The sequence below is a fragment of the Mus caroli genome, unplaced genomic scaffold (assembly GCF_978045245.1).
Source record: "Mus caroli unplaced genomic scaffold, Mus_caroli_1 scaffold_5, whole genome shotgun sequence".
NCBI lineage: Eukaryota > Metazoa > Chordata > Mammalia > Rodentia > Muridae > Mus > Mus caroli.
Window position 1 is genome coordinate 109,623,876 of NW_028227260.1, and position 12,569 is coordinate 109,636,444.

The following is a 12,569-nucleotide window of genomic DNA, read 5'->3' on the forward strand; positions in this document are numbered from 1 at the left end:
CTAAAAGGGATGTCCCTATCAAATCCCTCCCTACAGGCTTCAAGGAACCTTAAAGAGGACAATACTCAGAGGGGATCAAGGACATCAGGAAAACAGGGCCCTCTAAATCAACAGAATTTGTGCACATATGAATACCCAGAGACTGAGGCAGCATGCACAGGGCCTGCACAGGTCTGCACCAGATGAGGTCCTAGAGCTACAAGGAGTAGACATGTGACTTATTCCTAACCAGGAAGCAATCTCCAAGAGAAAACTACCTGCAGGTGAATGTTTCATTTCCTCTAAGGGAATCAATCTCACTGGGGAAACAAAGTCCTATTAAGGGTAGGCTGCATGGCCAACAGCAAATTAATTCAACAGCATCTTTAAAGGTTTCTTTTCTCATAATGTTGTGTCAGGTCCCTCCTTTTTAAAGAAAAAAAACTTAATATGGTTTTTAAATTTTATATATTTTACCCTTTTTTCCCCTATGTGGCCTTTGCGTTATTATGGCTACCACTTTAGTGTTTTTAAGAGATGTTATGAAATTCCCAAGTGTTCAAATGTCTGGGTCTCTTTTCTTGTGCTTCTTGTGTTTCTTAGAATTTTTTCCTCTTCTTTTTTTTTCTTTTTGTTTTTGTTTTGTCTAATTCTCATGCATTAGTTTTGTCTCATCTTATTTTTTTATTATTATCCTTTAGAAGCCTGTTGTTTTCTAAGAGAAGACAGAAGTGGGGTGGGTCTGGATAGGAGGAACAGTGGGGAGGATCTGAGAGGAGTAGATTGAGGAGAAACTATAACCAGGCTACATTATGTGAGATAAAAATAGTCCATTTTCGATAAAAGGAAAATAAAACAACAACAAAATTTAAGTGTTTATGATTCATTTACACTTAAATCATTAAATACTATTTTAAGGATATTTAATCGCTTGAGAATTTTTCCCCTTAAACAGAAATCCTGGCAAGAGTAAATAAACTCAAATACCCTTTGCTTTAAATTCTTCCCAAACAAAGTTGGAGTGGATTCTAACGTGGCACAATCTATTCTTCCATCTGACTCCCCTGCAGGGACAGCCTTCTTAAAAAGAATAGCTAACTGTATTTATTGAATAGGGAGTAAGAAACTGTGGCAGGCATGGGTACAAGGGAAAGCACCCATTTAATTGGAATGCTTCTTTATTACAATTATTTAGTGGGTTTCAATTATTTTAATTGAGAGTTATGTTCCATTAGCTGAAACTGCTGCTTTTAACTATGTAAGAAAGATGAATCCCTCTACAGCATATAGGTTAAGAAAGAAAAAAAAAACTATATCCTGGAGGTATAGAAGACCATTTGAGCTTGCAAATTGATGAATATGATGCTGAAGCCAAATTATACTAACTGCCTTCTGATGAGCTTAAGTACAATTTTGTGACGAAGTAGAGAGAGAAGAATTTAATGGGTGCATATTTTAAATGAAACAAGAGGACTGGGTCTGTTGTCTTGATCAACTGAAAGAGCCTTCCCTGTTGATCAAGGCCCTTATGAGCTTTTTGGTACTACTCTAATCAGCACAGTCAAACGACATGGAAAGCCATGATTTACCAACCACAATGACTTTCCTGTATTTCAGAGTTTTTGAAAGATAATTCTAAAAGAATAATCTTTATATTTGTACATGCTTTATGAATTTTGCCAAAGGAGGTAAGAGAGGTCACTAATGTACTTGAGTGGTTTTTTTAGTGTGTGTCCTTAATAGTGTCACTGGGGGTGGCAGGAGGCAAGGGGGTGACAGAAACACATATGACAACAGAATAGTGGCCAGAATCAGAATGATAAGAAAATTGATTGCCTAAAAATAAAAGTTTTGCCTGGTTAACACAAAGGAATATGAGTTTGCTCATTGCATCAATGAGGAGGATATGAACAAGTGGAAAGAAAGCTGATGTCATCTGCCATTTTCCTGGTCATACATAGTTTTAAATCAATATTGCACTCTAATTTACCAACCACATGCACAAAACAGTTGGCAGACTACATGACATGGAGTTTTCTTAACTACCAAAACGCTAAGGTAGAGCAACCACCAGGACTAAACTTCTCCTTTGACTCATGAGACTTGGATCAGCCTTCAAATACTGGAATGCAAAGCTGAACGGCAGAACAGAAGAAAGATTGCAGGGTCCCCATAGACTGCCCTCTGAGGTAGTGTGGTTCAGAGAAGCAACTTCTGACTTCTAGCAAGGTGGGGTTAGAAGGCTTGCAAGTTTGTGTCAGAGTGTATGGGCAAAGTAACCACACTACTTTCTCTGAGATTCAGTGTTTGCAAAATGGATAAGATGTTGGGGAGAAAATAGGCTTTCTCTAGCAACATAGTCTGTCATATTGCATGAGAAAGGTCTTAAGATCAAGTGAAGACTACAGGCAAAAAATATTTCTTTGAGTAGATATGACATCATTCTGTGAGCCTAACTGGAACTTTTGTACTAACTGCTTTTAAAGGGAAAGATGTCTGTCTAGCACCCCCCCTCCCGCCCCACCCATACTCACTACAGAACTGGGTGGAAGAGAATTCATGGGCCAAGGAGTCTGGAAATCTTTCTGTTGAAGGACACCAGTGACTCCCATCATAAGAAGAATATGGGGAAATGTGAGTAATGTGAGTAAATGCAATCATCGGAACCAATCTGTAAATGATTTTGAAGATGAGCTAAGTATTTCTTTTCCTAGAACAATGTGGCCAGAAGCAACTTGCATTAATTGACAAACAAGTGAAATCAAACAAAATTTTCAATGTAGTCAGTGGCAGTGGAGATTTTTCATGGAATTTCAGATGACATCTTGAAAGGAATACAACTTGTTAGTCAAATTGATAATCCATGAGTTAGCCATCATCTTTCTTTTCCCGTGAGCCATTCTCCCTAATTCTACTATAAAATTTCCATGAAGATCATGGAGCAGCTTTCCTTTGCCAGCAATAGTGTAAGTGGTAGAAGTTGTTTGTTTGTTTGGTTTTGTTGTTTTTTGTTTTTTCTTTCTTTCTTTCTTTTTTTTTTGGTTTGGTTTGGTTTGTCCCCACCACCCACCTTGGGAAAGACACTGTCATAGTAAAGTCAAATTTAGCACTAGTTAATATGGTGAAGATGTGCTGAATATGTATGAATACATGTCAGTCCTGGGCACACTGGTAAATGCTTCCACTTCTAACAATTTTTTTTTCTAATCATTAGAACGACTGTCTTGGGATTTGATTGATTATCTATAAAAGGTAGAAAATGTACTATCTCAGGATAGCACTGTAGGTGGTGACCCTCATTCACCAGTTGTTAGTCAAATTGATAATCCATGAGTTAGCCATCGTCTTTCTTTTCCTGTGAGCCATTTTAACAACTACCAAAATAAATGTTTGGTCTCAGGGGATGAAATCATATCTAATACCAACCATATGACTATGTACCAACAAATATATTAGGTTTACCTCCGACTTTAATGTGCTTAGCATATAGCAGTGAGCTCTGAAACCTGAGGAAATATAAAGTCTGATTGTGGTGATGTGGGCATGGCAGGATGGAGAATCTCTATGTCTTTCATTGTCTATGGAAGAAAACATGCAGCCAGACTAGAGCACGGCTGCTACCTGGAGGCTACAGAGAAGGCTCAGCTGTTCAGAGTCCATTTGCTATTGTCAAAGACCTAGTTCCACTTCTCAACAACAACCTTGTGGCTCACAATCTTCTGTAACTCCAGCACACAAACACACAGACACACAGACACACACAGACACACTCACACACACACACATACACACACACTCAGACACACACACACAGAGGCACACACAGACACACTCACACACACACTCAGACACACATACACACATACACACACACAGACACACAGACACACACACACACACACACACACACACACACACATATATATATATATATATATATATATTCATGCATATAAAATAGATAAGTGTGCCTTATCTTTAAAAAAACAAGAATTGTTACTTTAGTTTATGACTTAGGAAACTAAACTTTATAAAAGGATCCCTGACATTCCAAGTGTCACATTGATGGCACATGATAAATGAGCTATGGATGGAAACCGCATGTTGATTGTAAGGTGTTTGTCAATGACCCTATCACACGTAAGGCTTTTCAAACATTCTGTGTGGGTAATCCATTTATAGTCCACACTTAATCAAAGGCCTAGCACTTTAAAGTCTTGCTTCTTTTAAGGTTCTTCCTTATTCAGAAAAGCACCATTTTTTGCAGTTCTTTGTGCTTATATTTATGTTTTTCACCCTTTTTCCCTTCAGTTGCATTCCTTGTCCACCCCAGTGCACTCTAGAAACAGTAGGAAAACTGCTTAGAATATCAAAGCCCAACCCACACTCAGAATCCAATTAAATCCAAATCTCCAGACATGTATCCTTGTCAGGGACACTTTGTTAAAAGCTCCCAAGGTTCTGTTTACATGCAGCAGTTACAATACCGAATTAGAGGATTTGAAGCTACAGGTTTTACAAAATGCACACTCAATCTTCTTTCTCATGATGGTGTAAGTAAAAATCTAATAACCAACAAGGTTCCCTGTAAGTTTTAAGAATCATTTTGTTGACTGTATATGGGATGAATCCTCAGAGGGACAGTCTCTGGCTGGCCTTTCCTTCAGTCTCTGCTCTACACTTTGTCTCTATGTTTGCTCCCATGAGTATTTTGTTCTCCTTTCTAAGAAGGACCAAAGCACCCACACTTTGATCTTCCTTCTTCTTGAGCTTCATGTGGTCTGTGAATTGTATCATTGGTGTTCTGGGGGAGTATCCATTTATCAGTGAATGCATGCCATGTGATTTCTTTTGTGATTGGGTTACCTCACAGGATGATATTTTCTAGTTCCATCCTTTTGCCTAAGAATTACATGAACTCATAATTTTTAATAGCTGATTAATACTCCATTGTGTAAATGTACCACATTTAACTCCAACACTATTGTGGATGTCAAGAAATGTTTGCTGAGAGGAGCCTGATACAGCTGTCTGCTGAGAGGCCCTGCTGAGCCTTACAGAAACAGAGGCAGATACTTGCAGCCAACCATTGGACTGAATATGGGGTCCCCAATGGAGGAGTTATAGAAAGAACTGAAGGAGCTAAAGGGGTTTGCAACCCCATAGGAAGAACAACAATATCAACCAACCAGATCCTCCAGACCACTCAGGGTCTAAACCACCAACCAAAGAGTACACATGGCTCCAGCTGCATATGTAGCAGAGGATGGCCTTGTCATGCATCAATGGGAGAAGAGGCTTGATAGATGCCCCAATGTAGGGGAATCGAGGGCAGAGAGGCACAAGTGGATGGGTGGGTGTAGGAACACCCTCATAGAAGCAGGGAGAGGAAGAGTGGGATAGGGGGTTTCCGGGAGAGGAGAACCAGGAAAGGGGATAACATTTGAAATGTAAATAAAGAAAATATCCAATAAAAATTATATTAAAAAAACACAACCAGAAAAAAAAGAAAAAGAATCATTTTGTTATTATGATCTTGAACTGCCATAACCTTAAAAGTGGTATAAAATCTGAAACAGAGCAAGAGACCCCTTATCAGAATCATATAGAAAAGCTACCTTAGTGACAGGAAGCAGCATCACAAAGTGGCTTCAGCCCAAAGCACATGTCTCATGTCCTAAGTTCTTGGTGAGGGTATAATGATAAAGATTAGATCAGTTTGATTAAATAAAACTGGTTAGTGATGACACGATCTTTTTAAAACCTAGAATACAGGCTAGGGTTGAAATTAACTATAATGAACCTCTTAGAAATTCACTGTGGCTCTTCAGGCTAGAACAGAATTACTGGGTAAATATGCATGCATTGGTGTGATGTGGTACAGGGAAAAGGACCTGTACAAGGATACATGGCATCTCTTTACTGAGGTATGGGAGGAATGGAAAGACAAAGATAATCAGAGATCTGAACCTGCCTCCAGGAAAACAATGGAGGGATTTCCATTTCGGAAGGGGAGATAACAGGTTACTTAGAACACAAACTCACAATTCTGGCAACACATTCAAGTCACCTGAGGAACTTTGAAAGCTACCAGTGCTCAGGGCTCAACTCTTAAGAGTCTAGTTTAATTAGTCTGGCATGGAACCATGTGTATTTTACTTTTAAAAGTCCCCCAGGTGGTTTAAATGCTAAGCAGCAGCCAAGAGCCCCATAGTTTATATAATGTGTTTGTACTAGGCAGAGGAGACTGCATGTAGGCAGCAATACTAGAAGAGAAAACCCAATTCTTTTAGGATAGTGGAACTTTGAGTCTGAAAGCTGACCAGCATCAGCACCATCTGCCCAAGACCAAGTGAAAATGTCAAACTTTCATAGCTAGAAACCGTTTGTGAGGCCCCAGGTATCTAAGCCTTCATAAGTCTTCCAAGGAAATATGTATGTACTCTTGCTTTGGCCTTGTGCTTCATAGATAGTTATAGGAGAAGAAAGCAAGCAGATATTGTCATAAAACAAGAAATTTGTAAAATTGTCTCCATGCTTATAGTGGTATCATTAGTTCAGTGGTTCTCAACCTGTGGGTCTCAACCTTTCTGGGGGTTGAATATGAGATATTCTGCACATCAGATATTTGGATTAAGGTTCTTAACAGTAACAAAATTACAGTTATATGGTAGCAATGAAATATGACAGCATTAGGAAAATTGAGAAGCACTAATTTAGCCATATAACAATAATCAATGTTCTAAAATTTAGTCTACTTTGCTCATTTTGCCTATTTTCTCGCATGATTATAACACGGTCAGGGATAAAGAAGATGTCATTCATTCAGTGCAGAGGAACACTAGAACTGCACATTTCTGTTGGTTGAAGCTAATTTGTTTATAATAGACTCATCTCTGTCTTCAGCAGGTAGAGGCATGCTCCCTGGTCATATGTGGCACTACATGAATAGAAGGCTTGCCTTTGACAAAGCTGGTGCAGAGAGCTAGACAAGGAGCTGTGCATGTGCCTGGATCAGCAGAATGCTTGCCGGGCATGTGTGTAGCCAGAGTTTGATATCCAAATATGATGGGTGCACTTCTCAAATGAAGAAACAGCGAAGTGCTAACAAGAGGGTGTTTCAACTGTACCAGTCCAGTGGAGGCTTTCTATTCCCTGGTTGATAAGCACACTCACTGATGCACCCTACTCTTTATTTGGTTTACACTATGTAAATTCACTTCTGCAAAGAGATGAGCCCTTCCATATTACAAATGGGTTTTGGAGCTTTAAAAGGTCTTGTAGGCCAGAAAGTCTTTACCCATCACCAATTCCAGTGATTCTCAACTAAGGTGACTTTGGATTTGGTAAGTAAGGGCATGTTGGTGACTTGGCAATATCTGAAGATATATTTGATTATTACTCTGGGGAGAGTGCTCTTGGCATCTGATAAGAGCTGCTACTCAATGTCCTTTGATGTCCTTTTGATGTCCTTTGTCCTTTGATAACAGTCCTACCCAAAGGGGAATTAATAGGCCTCAAATGGGAAAAAATAAGTAGAGACATCTCTCCAGCTTTTAAAAAAGAAAATTGAGACCCAGAAAGGTGAAATGGCGCTCTAAAAGTCACTCAGAAAGTTATAGAGTCCCTGGTTTTCATGTCACCAGACTACACTGCTCTCAATTCTATGGATTGCAGACAGCATTTCTTCTTTTGCAGCTCCAATTGACTTTGAGTCTCTTGGGTGACAGGTTATGTGCTGCTATCTTGGAAGTTTTCTATACTATCTAATGAACACTTTCAAGGTAGATGTGGCTATCCCCAGGCATATGTTTGTGTATATAAAAAGTAATGTGTGCAAAGTGATATAGGCCATTAGATATATGAAAATGATCCCTATGGGGTTTGACTGAGAATGGCCCCAATAAGACATGTATTTGAACACTTGATCCCCCATTAGTGGAAATATTTGGGAGGGATTAGAAGGTGTAGTCTTGTTGGGGGAGGGGAAATACATCAGTATGGTTGGACTTTGAAGTCAATAAGCCCATGCCATTACTAGTTAGTTCTCTATCTCCATTTTGGTTGTGGATCACATGAATCCTCTCAGTTGTTGCTCCAACACCATGCCTAGCTGCCTGCTGCCATGCTACCCACCATGACCAGAATGAACTCTAACTTTCAGGAACTAGCTGTGAACCAGCAAATTAAACAGTTTCTTTTATGTTTTGTTTTGTTTTGTTTTGTTTGTTTTACCATGATGTTTTGTCATAGCAATAGAAAAGTAACAAAGGCAATCCCCCAAAGAGACTGAGACATGATTCTTGCCCCCAGGGAGCTTATAAGTTATAAACAGAGTCATATATGTGCATGTAAGGATTAAGCTACTTTTCATTAAAAGCCTAAGATAAGCCAAGAGATATCCTCAATGTGTCACAATATTCCTCAAAAGTCACTGAAAATTAGGAGTTGGAGGAGTTGAAAGAGTGACTAGGCCTTAGTATTGAGGGAAGGCTAAAGTGAAGAAGAGAATCCTTCATTTGGTTAATAAATGTTTGAGTATAAATGAATAGGACTTCTCATGTACAGTGACAAATGAGACACAATGTTCCTTATTCATAGAGCTTATGAGAAAAGCCTAGATAAGAGATGAATGGATATGCAGATAAAATAATTACAGATCTTATCTGACTTAGCTAAAGTGGCTAAAAAATACATATCTGAGATATTACATTTCAGTAGATCCATAAAGTACACAAAAGGGCAATCAGGGGACACAGAAAAAACTGCTCTTAAGGCAGCCAAACTAGGTATGTTATAGGACTAGTGGATGGAATCTTCTGTAAGCAGGAATATAGGCATGTGGTAGATATGGGATGGTAGATATGGGAAGGTGGGAGACCACCATGGTAGTATTGGGGTTGCATTTCATTTTAAGACAAAAAGTGCAAAATAACCTGAAGATGGGTGAGAGGGAAACACACGAGTTTTTGACTAGGGAATAGAGAAAATAACAAATGAGACCATAACTGAAAATTTAGAAATAATCCTTCACCAAATAAAATGAGTATTAGTACTAATGCCTTTCACTCACTGAATTTTCTAAGCTCCTCACATTTGAAGCTGCCATCTTGATGGTAGTAATGTCATCTTGTGCTAGTAGTGCCTGAGCATCATAGAGGTAGTTACCCGGGAGGCAGGGTAGAGGTGCTGAGCTAACAAGTGCTGTGGATATTTGTACTTTTCAACATGACAGGTGTTTGGCCACATGGAAGACTAGTCGTGATAATTGCTCCATTTTTTTCTCATTGTCTTTCTGATTTTGTAAGGATGTTTGGTACTCTCTGCATGTTGCCTTGTTTTTTTGTGTGTTTCATAAGGCTTCTAAAGCATTTTCTTCTTGGAGTCACTAATATGTATCTGATAACTTTGATTGGTAGAGTCCCTTTGTTGCATTCCCTTGCCCCAGTGATCTCAAATTTGCTTGGCTTTAAAATTGTGGATTGTTAATTATGTTGAATCATGTTTGTAGAAAAGTACATTCAAAAGCAGAAAAAATAACATCATTAAATAATTGAGGGCTTATTGACTGCTTCTGGTTGAAGCCAGCAAATATTGAGAATTTTAATGGCCCGGTAAGGGAGGCAAGTCCCTTTTGTGCACTGTCTATAGTTTCCTAGGCTCCTCCTGGTTGCTTTTATATTTTTGAATAGTGACAGAAATTTTCATGAGAGCCAGAGTTGGAATCTTTGGAGGTAAGAAACATTGATGATCCTGATTGTTGATAATATAGTGATGCTTTTATAATTATACTTTGTGTGGGCTTGACGGGTAATACTCCCGGAACCTGGCTAAACTTTTCCAGTACTTCACTGTGTGGATTTGACTGTAGTGTTTATCATACTGCTGATACTTGGGTAGCTGTTCTTCCAGGCCAATGTTGTGGCTATTGGTACAATTTTCATAAGATATGAAATAGACTTCCCTGTCCGTGGGGAAGATACATTATTAACTCCTTTCATTAAAATAACATTAAAAGATAAATTTCATTGGAATTTTTAATATTATCAGATATAATTACATTTTATTATAGATTTGTGCTTTAGCTGTAATTTGAAATGGGCATATTTCTGAATGGCTACTGTGGCTTAGCCTGTATCATATGGTTTTCTCTTACTCCTGCCTCTTGATTGCCTGCTTCTTGCCCCTGTCCTTGATCTCGATAGTAGCTGAGAAGGCTAATGAAGAGTAGGGGGTTTTAGTGATATTTAGTCCAGTGTTGCTGCACAGAAAACAAATCTAGGTCTTATCTCACCCACCCAAGGATTGTTAATCAAGTTTTGTTTTGTTTTGTAATAAGAACTAACTCTTATAGTGTGCTCATGATGAATACTCATTTCATCACTACAGTCACTCTTGATAGCTCTGTGTCTGAGTATGCCACTTGTCAGTGTCTGTGTGTCTGTGAATGTATGGATTTGTGTGTATGCACTTCTCTTCTCCAAAGCTGGACTGCTCCTGTAGGAGTCTGAAGTCGTGAGTGGGGGGTATTGTGATTAAGGGTGAGTCAGCGGGTATATAAGTTAAATTTCTTCACAAGGGCCCACTCTTTCATAACTGTTTTTTTTTTTTTTGATACTCAGCAGCATTTCAAGAAAGATTCGGTTCTTGTGTCCAAAAACCAATCATAAATCATATTTTAGCAGTTTACATGTCCTTAAGAGACAAGCTGAACCCTTGGAATGGCAGAAAGCTTTGTCTAAATCAAATTTTAATATAACCCCAAGATGGGCTATATCTATGGTTGGACAGTGCAACCGAAGCCACTTAGTCCTCAGCCCTGTGGAGAGTCTTTCTCTACTGCTCCTGTCAAAGACACAGCCACTCTCCTATTTGAGGAAGCCCCCAAAACAAGTGAATTTTGTCTTATAACTCTATATTTTTTCATTCAAAATACCTTCAAGTTCAGGGATTTTTATACAACAAATGTGAAGTAAGTATTGCTTGCACAATAAAATCTAGTATGAAAAGTCCAGACTATTTCTAGCTCATGGTCAATAGAACACCAGGATACAGTTAGATTAGCTATCTTTCCTTTCTTTTTCTGTTTTGCCTGAATTGACTGATGTTTGAGGCATTGAGTAAAGACAGCCTGAGACTCAGAGCAAAGCCATTAAGTCCCAGATGTTCACGATTTCCAAGGAACTGTTCTGCGCCTGTGCTTATTACTCAGACGGCTCCTTAAATGCTCTCAGCCTGGCACCTTTAACACTTGCTAAATCCAATTTGAGGGAAGAACCGGAAAGAGAGAGGGGAATTTTGTGGAAAGCAATTAGCCTGCACTTTGGTGACCTTCATGCTTTCCCCATTGTGATGAATTGGGGGTTAGCTCTTATATCAGTCAGCAGGTTGCTTTTGCTAGGATTGTGTTATATGTTATAGATAACCAGTTCTATCTAATTAAACAATAATCATGGCAATGTATGACATTTTCTGGGAATAAATGAGCAGCTGGGAAAAGCTGATGGCTGGAGAGTCAGCCAAAGGCTATTAGCTTCGGTCTACCATTAATCTCCTTAAATGCCCATTTGTGACATCATTGTTGGTATTGAACAATAAAAATGTAAGACAATTTACCAATACTCATTGTATAGTCCCTAGTAACAAACTCCATATGTATTATCTAAAAGTCATGTTTTTCTTTTTAGCTTCAATTGTCCTTTAATCTAAATAAAATGTTTTATATATAGAAGTTCCTAAAAATGGAATTTCTTGATTTTTATAAATGTGGAGTGTTTTTAAGAGTACCAGTTTTGAGAGTTTTCTATTATATTTTGGATGATAGAACCATAATTTTTCTTCAGCTGTGATCCAGGAATTTGTGTGTATATTAATCCTATCTGCTCATGGCAGAAACTGGTTGCAAATGCTTTGAATAGCAGCTGTTGCTAGCAAACATGTGCACTCACCAACAAGATTATAAGAAGTTATATTATAGTAACACTGCCTGTAGATGAAGGGAACTCTCTGCCAGGAAAAGCTGTGATAGTGTGTCTATATAGCATCTTTGATTACTGCTACTGAATGCTAGAGAAGAATCAGACTAAAATATGCCCTACCTTCTTGCATATTTTACTAACAACATTTCTGCATACAGGCTATCTTTCAAGAACTTTTTCTAAATTTAAATGGGAAATTTTAAGTTATGTTGTTTCCCATGCAGTTTCCTCCACTACATGGAAGAAAGTTTTCAATGGACACTGAGGCCCCAGCCAACGAATCTTGAATTCTTTGCCAAACCCAGAGCATTTGGATATCATCTAATTTGAGCCTTTTTTTTTTTTTTTTTTTTTTTTTTGTACACCACAGGCATTATTCTTTCTGTTTTAAAATCTGGGCTGGTGGTATCTATCAGTCCTTCTAAATGCATGTTAAGTGTATGTATTTGGGGGAGTCGAATGAGTCAGCATGCCATTAATCACAGCTTTGGAGGCACTGACTCACTCCCAGGGAACTGGAGTGGCCTCATTGGGGAAGGGTGTGAAAGAAAAACTCCATTCTTGGGTCAGTTCCCTGTTTCTGCAAATGTAAATCAAATTTGCACCCACTTC

General features: G+C 38.6%; 1 protein-coding gene across 3 annotated transcripts in view; it reads left to right on the top strand.

Moving 5' to 3' along the window:
* The window catches only part of Fgf13 (fibroblast growth factor 13), a 547,137-nt gene that overhangs the window by 344,778 nt on the left and 189,790 nt on the right, over positions 1-12,569 (top strand). The gene's annotated exons all lie outside the window — the stretch shown is intronic.